The sequence below is a fragment of the Peromyscus californicus genome, unplaced genomic scaffold (assembly GCF_007827085.1).
Source record: "Peromyscus californicus insignis strain IS unplaced genomic scaffold, ASM782708v3 Scaffold_17__1_contigs__length_78620276, whole genome shotgun sequence".
NCBI lineage: Eukaryota > Metazoa > Chordata > Mammalia > Rodentia > Cricetidae > Peromyscus > Peromyscus californicus.
In genome coordinates, this window is record NW_026294469.1 from 31,132,007 (window position 1) to 31,139,591 (window position 7,585).

General features: G+C 41.0%; 1 long non-coding RNA gene across 1 annotated transcript; it reads right to left on the minus strand.

The window, feature by feature from the left end:
* Positions 1-429: 429 nt before the first annotated feature.
* Positions 430-7,127, minus strand: LOC128112430 (uncharacterized). The gene is made up of 3 exons (XR_008218988.1): positions 6,972-7,127; positions 4,761-4,862; positions 430-1,056 (listed from the first exon to the last, which is right to left on the minus strand). It is a non-coding gene; the product is annotated as an uncharacterized LOC128112430 (long non-coding RNA).
* Between the last annotated feature and the right edge of the window lie 458 nt (positions 7,128-7,585).

Here is a 7,585-nt window from a genome sequence, read left to right on the forward strand (position 1 = left end):
TCACCTCGTCAGTTCCTCAGCTGGTCCTGTTTCCTCAGACTGGAAGCCTCTGAGTCCAGAATGAATCTCAGCTGAACTGCTGCTAGAAGCCTGAAAGCTTAACCAGCCAAATGCTTCTAGTTTCTGGTCTTCACGCCTTATATTTCTGTTTTTGCCATCACTCCCTGGAATTAAAGGCTCACTTCTTGGGATTAAAGGCATGTGTCACCATGCCTGGCTGTTTCCAATGTGGCCTTGAACTCACAGAGATCCGGAGGGATTTCTACCTCTGGAATGCTAGGATTAAAGGTGTGAGTGCCACCATTTTCTAGCCTTTGTATCTAGTGCCTGTTCTGTCTCTGACCTCAGATAAGTTTATTAAGGTGCACAATATTTTGGGGAACATAATACCACCACACACACACACACACACACACACACACACACACACACACACACACACATACACACACTTCTTTCAATAGGAGTAGACATCCCTACAACAAGCCTCAGCTGTCATGTCCTCCAGTCTTCCAGTCACAGATGGCTCCTCCCAGTGGCCTGCAGCTTCCTGCTTCAGAAGAGGCTGCATTTTGTCCCAGGTCTTAATCAGAAACACTGCCGATGCAATTCTTGGCTCTGACCACATGCTTGATTGCTCTCCAGCACAGCATTTGATGTGCAAGGGAGGAAGAAAGAATCCCTCGCACCCACAGCTAAAAATAATTTCAGAGGGCTGGAGGCAACTCAGAGGTGATGGCAGCTATCTCTGGAACAGTTGATAACCCGGCACTCAATTTCATGCATTTTCTTTCTATCATTTCCCCCCTGAACATTTCCTTCCATGCATGCTGAGGAAAGCTTTACAAATTAAACCAGGAAGACTCTAGGTGTCCTGTCATCTAATCTCTAGCCCAGGGTCATAACTGCCCTTTGCAAAGTCTCTGCTATGAGTCACCACAGATGGTTCAGAGATCTGTTCCCTTGTGCACAGCCTTCAGGTGACCAGCTCTGGAACTCAGCAGCTCCACATGAAATATGTCAGAATGGTCAATAAGTAGAATGGCTCATGGACACCTGGAAGAGTAAAGCAGGATGGTTAGGGTATGTGGTGCAGGACAGATACAAGTAACACCAACAGGCCACTGAACAAACAAATTATTTCAGCCATTTGGCCCTTGACTCTAAAGGGCAATGGCTTCAGCCTCTAACGGCTGTGCTTCAAGCCAGTCATCAGGTGGAGGTCATTACTGACAGCGGCATGAGCCTTATTTATGAAGTCACAGGGAACTGTCCCCATCTGCTATTTGGACTGCTGTCATTTTTACTAAATGCATATGCACAGATCTAGCTGGATTCTAAAAAGGCAACACATTCAAATTCTCTAATAAGAAATTATTACCACTGAATATTTATTAATTGCCAGGCATCAATTTTTTTAAATTTCATGCAATCATAGCAACCAGATACTAGAATACTATCTTTTTACAGATGGGAATATCAGTGAATGGAGGGTCTTTGTAAACACCTATTCGAGATAACAAAGCCACTTATTGCATGATAGTGGGAAGCTGATTCATTAAACCTTCTGTGGGAAGATAATGAACTGCTACTTAAAGGTCCCAGGTAGAGCCACACAGAGTATGAGCGTTCTCAAGGACCTGCTGGTCCTTTATCCCCAAATATGAACATCCGCTGGGTGATTCTCAACAGAGTGAAGGAAGCCAAAGTTAGGACGTGTCTACAGAGCTCGCTTCCTACCTATGCTATATCCTCTACCCCTGAAACAGGAACAGACTATCTCACAGACTTGTGGAGAATCAGCTGTCTATCTGTCCTGTCTGTGTGTCTCTGACAATGTTTCTCCTTCACTGGCAAGGCTAGGCAGTGGCCACTGCAGGCCATCGGCTCAGGGTCTCGGGCAATACAGTACAGTGGTACAAAGCCAGGCTGAGGCCTAAGCACACATGTGTAAAAAGTTTTTAGTCAATCTGTGCTCAACCTCATTATGAAGCTCTCTCAGATTAGAGGTTGCCAGTGTAGGAGCACCTAACACAAAGTAAGTGTTTGTTGTGTGTTAGCTGTTTGCTATTCAGATGTTGACTCCTTCCCTGCTCTCTTGCCTCAAGCCTAAAAAGTCAGGCTGTGCCCTCTGGAGGAGGGCCTGAGATAGTCCAGCTCCTCCACTGTGCCTAGGTTGATAAAAATTATTAAGGTGACGCAAAAGAAATAAGAAGCTCAGTCTGGATCTGGGACTTAGCCACGCACTCCAGAAAAACAACTAACATGTGGAGTACCGCCACCACCAAAAGGATCACAAAGCCAGTGACAGTAAAAGAGTGCCAACGTGGAAGGGTCTGCAGGTGGCTTCTACTAACAAGGACCATGCTTCTTACGTAAAAGCATGATAGACAGCAGCAGCCATGGCTGTGAGTCAAGTGGTTAAGAAATGCCAGACTAGCACTCTGTGGACTCCAGTGGCCTTTTCCTCAGGGCTGCAGATTGACTGTTTCAGCTCTCAGCGTGAACTCTGTCTTGGAGGCGGTTGAATGATTGCAAGGGACAATTTCAGCATCTCTGTGACTTCTATTAGATAATAGCATCTTTCAAAACCCCTCTGAAGATGTCCTGGTAGAATCTCATTAGTCTGAACTAAGTCGCACTGGGTACCCTTAGCTGCAGAAGAAACGAGAAGCTAAATATTTAGTCTTTCCAGGTTTAATAATGGAGGATCACAAAAGAGATTATGCCAACTTGACCACAGTCGCAATAGTGGTGGAAAGTATTTGAATTCAGGAGATATCAAGTGGATTTTTTTCTGCACATATTTTATTAACATATAACAATTATGCAAAATAATGTGTTCCATTATGTTCCATATACTTTTCCATATATGCCTATTGTGTACTTTGATCATAATAATCTCCTCTACTATAATCCTTTCGACCTTTCCATTTTTTGTTCTTCCACACCTCTAATTATCTTCCTCTGACTTTTGTGTCTTGTTCTCCCCACCTAAATTCCACAAACAAGAGAAAGCAAGAAATATGCATATTTGTGGGGCTGGCTTATTTCATTTAATATGAAAATCTCCAGTCCTATCCATTTTTATGAAAATCACATTGTTTCATTCTTCCTTATGGCCGTGAGACAGAACCTGCTGACTGGTTGTACATAGAAGATGAGGAAGAAGGAATAGTCAAAATGAACTCTAATTTCCTAACTCAGTACATTCACTGAGACCAAGAGTCCTGAAGAAAGGATATGTTTGGGAGATGTGAGGCCATCTTTGATACTTCTCCACAGAGATGTTAGGAGCCCACAATAGTATATGAAAGTCAGAGAAGCTGTTTAGGCTGATGATGCAGGAGATAACCACATGTGACCAGTCCTTTGTATAAAATTAGAGCTGTCCACCATTCTTTACTGGTGACTCTGTTCTCTTGTTTCTTGGTAACAGTGGTTCTTAAACAGGAGCAGTTTTGTCCTCTAGGAACTAACCTTTGGTATCATGACTTGTGATGGCCACTGATGCCATTAAACATTCTACAATGAAGAGGACAATCTCCTCCAGCGAAAGATTATCCAGTCAGTATTCAGTAGTAGTGAAGTCAAGAAACAATGCTCTGTGGTAAACTCATCTCTGATCCTAACTTTCCTCTTTCCGAAAGACCCTCCTATGTCCCATGTTCAAGGGTCCCAAAGCTCCTGATGTCTAACACAGCTGCTATCTTTACCTTTGCTGTCTAAACTGTCAACAATGGCTTCCATACCAGCTCTTACCACATGGATTCCTCTGATGATCCCACATGGGGACAAGTACTACTGTTAATTGGACTGAAGCTAAGGTCAAAGCCATCCATGGACCAGAGTCCCTTGGCTATACTTTAACACTTAATGCCAGAATCTTACCAAATATTCTTATAAATAAATTCAATCACTATTTTTTGAGATCTGTATTTAAGATACATCTTTAAATGTGTTCCTACTTTTAGGATATGCACAAAGAACTGCTATTTCTAGACACATTATAATATCCCCCGAAATAACTAAGATCAAAAGTATGCATAAATTACTGAAATCAATGCATCAGAAGCAGGAATTTGGAGATGGTTGAAGTTCATTGCTCTGTTTCTGAAGCTAGTCTGACCAGCCATGCATCCTATTAGTAATACTTGGTTGCTCTGTGACAGCAATTTCATGGCTTTTAACCATTTTTAACACTAGCTTACTCTGCCTATAAAAGCTATATGTTGTTTCTCACAAAGCTTTATTAAACATGTTAACTTCAGAGACACACTTTCAGGATAAACCAATCAAAATCCAAACTCCTTCTTTTTAGTATGAATCTGATGTAGTCTAAACATAATTCTTAAGACCTTTTTAAAAAGCTCAGCTACACATCTAAATTCATAGGTTCTGATCCAGTGACATGGAGACCAGAAGACCATTAAAACTAATTGAAAGGGCTAGCCCATTTTAATATTAACATTTTTTACTTTAAAAAAAATAGTAAGATGGGAGGTGCTAGGTGAGCTTGTGCCAAGAAGAACTACTCCAATATTCATCAAAACATGCATTAGGTTTCCAAACTACACTTAGAAAACTCAAACACCCCAGATTCTCTCATTTTGAGATAACCTACATCCCAGCACCAGCAGGCAACATGATTTCTATCAACTTCAGCTCATAGTGAAAACTTGGAGCATGTCCTTAATTCAAAGCCACTGAGACATCTTCATTGCAATGCTACTGAATTTAGAATCAACTAAAAAACAAACCTTTGGATGCCTCTTCAAAGGAGTTTCCAGAAAGGGTTAATTGAGGAGAGAAGACACATCCTGGATGTGGATGAGACCACATTTATGGCATGGGGTTCTGCACTGAATAAAAAGAGAGAACAAGCTAAGGATTAATATTCATCTCTTTATGCAGACGAGACCACATTTATGGCATGGGGTTCTGCACTGAATAAAAAGAGAGAACAAGCTAAGGATTAATATTCGTCTCTTTCTGCAGATGAAGTGCATCTAACCTCGTGTCCCTGCCAAGAGGACACCCTACCACAATAGACCATGTCCCTCTGAACTATGAGCCAAAATAAACCCTTACTCCCTTAAGTTGCTTCTGTCGTGTGTTCTGTCCCAGCAAAAGGACAGGAACTATATAGACATCTATACTCTTGTCCTTTTGAACAGTTTTGTCAATTATGGGCAGCATATGTGACAGTATATACCAGATAGCCTACATACATAGTAAGTTATACCACCTACTTCTTTATAATCACGTTTCTGTAATTATGCTCTACAGCATTTGAGTGACGGCAACATCACCTAAGGATGCATTTTTCAGAACGATTCCCTATTGTTAAGTGACATACAGCTGTATTTAAGTAAGCATTTTTTGACAAGAGGAGGTAGAAACTGCTTAAAAGGGAAAAGCAGTTTGGCCAGACCACAACTACTTTATTTTACTGGTTTTTAGCATTATTTTTTATTGTTTATGGCAAACTGGACAGGAAACTCAACAGGGCATTGGTGGCCCAGCCCACTCAGCAGAAAGACAGAATATTTGGCAGCATGTTCACAGAAGTACATGATGGGATTTCAAAGGTATTTTTATCTCTCCTAAACCTATCATACGTACAAAGAAAAATGGGAGAAGAAAAATGAGAGAAGCAACACAACAACTTAGAACCCTGGTCCTTGCAAAGTCTGACTCAATTTACCCCCCAAGCCTCCTTTTTATCCCTCCCATCCTTGCTGTGGGTTTCGCCAAACACAGTGCTCCTCGTCTGTCTGTCTCCACCTTCTCTCCCTTCAAGCAGATGGCTTCCTATTTATCCCTGTGGCTGTCCTCATGAACCTCCCTAGCTATCTCATGCTAACCTAACTCTTAGATATAACCTCTTAGTTCTCAGGAGAAAATGTAATTTTAAGTAATAGTTAACCATCTAAATGTGTTTGAAGATGTCTTCCTACCAGAATTGACATCTCAAGCAAACAGGATTATCTTTGTATTATCACCTCCTTCCTAGAAGTTAGCACCATACCTGGAACATGGTACTCAGTTTGTATTGAATGAATTATTAAAGATAAGCTTTTGGGTTGTAGATACAGCTCAGTGATAGAGTACTTGCCTAGCATGTGCAAGGCCCTGAGTTTATCCCCAACATCACATGAAAGAGCAAACTTTGAATTATTCTTAAGCCTGTCTTTACTGTGTTCATTTGTTTCTTTTCTAAGTACCTATAGTTGAACAGAGCTCACATTAAAAAGGGGCTCCACTGTCAGTCAGGCAAAAGAGACACTCAGATATTTCCCATGGGGCATAATTAGCTAATGTGCATATAAGTCCTAAGCTTTGGGGGAATTAACAAATATAAGCCTTCTTGGGTAAGGACAATGATTAATTTATGGAAATTAAAGATGAGGAATGTCAGTTAGTTAATCTAAAGTCAGAGAGGGGAGAATTTTGTGCTGCTGAGAGTCTAGTCATTCATTTGTGGCATGTTTAAGTGTTCCAACCATTTATTTATAATTAGGCACAGTGGGGAACTAAAATGAATTTTCCTCTACAACGCTTTGTTGGCATTTCTGTAAAAGATGGGCACAGTCTACTGCAAAAGCTTAGCTATCTTGCCTGTCACATGATTAACTCTACATGAGGGAAGCATGCCCAAATTCCATCAGGGGCCAGTTAGCACCTGAGTGAAGATGCCTGAAAGGGGACTCTGCAGCCAATTGGAGAACCCACACCCATCAGAAGGAGCACACTTGACAGGTGCCGTGAAGAACAATGCACAAGGACCTAATGCATCTGTAAAATGTTCTCATTTATAGACGAGTCACTTTTTAAGTTACAGTTTCTTCAAAACTCATATGTTGTATACTTATTATTTGTGTGTGTGTGTGTGTGTGTGTGTGTGTGTGTGTGTGTGTGTGTGTGTACATAAAGACGGCCAATCCACTAATCTCTCTCCAAAAACCTACCTTTGCTTGAGAGTGGAGCTAACCACATTGAGAAATGCTTGAAGCAGCCCCAGCTTGGTGGAGCAGAAGAATGAGGCACTACCAGGTATCTTCTTTGCTCCAAGTTCAAAGAACATTGTTTCCCCTTTCCATCACCAACAACTTGTCAATCTTCCCTCTCTCCCTGAAAACACAGTTGATCGCATCAGTCTTAATTTATGATCTGGATGGAAAGCATTCATCCTAACATGAGTGTGTCCAAACAGAAGTACTTTGATGGAGAAAACATGGCCACTAATTTCTTCCCTTTCCCATACAGCCTATCTCTTGAGCAGAAGGAAGACAGTCATCGTGCTGCTCTTCATCCAACTTTTCATTTGTGTGTGTCAAGGCTCTTTAAAACAGAACACAATATGTGAATGAGACAGGTGTGCATCACCAAGAAGTAGACTAAACAGGTTAAGATATTGCCACTTTTGCTTCATGCCTATTTTTTCAGATAAGTAAAATCCTATAGATGAAGGTAAAAAAAAATCTCTCTGCTTTAATTACTAGTCCTTTAGACATCCCTTTTCTTCAAACTATGTTTTCGTTTAATAATTTAATGTTTATTTACAAATTTATACACTATATTT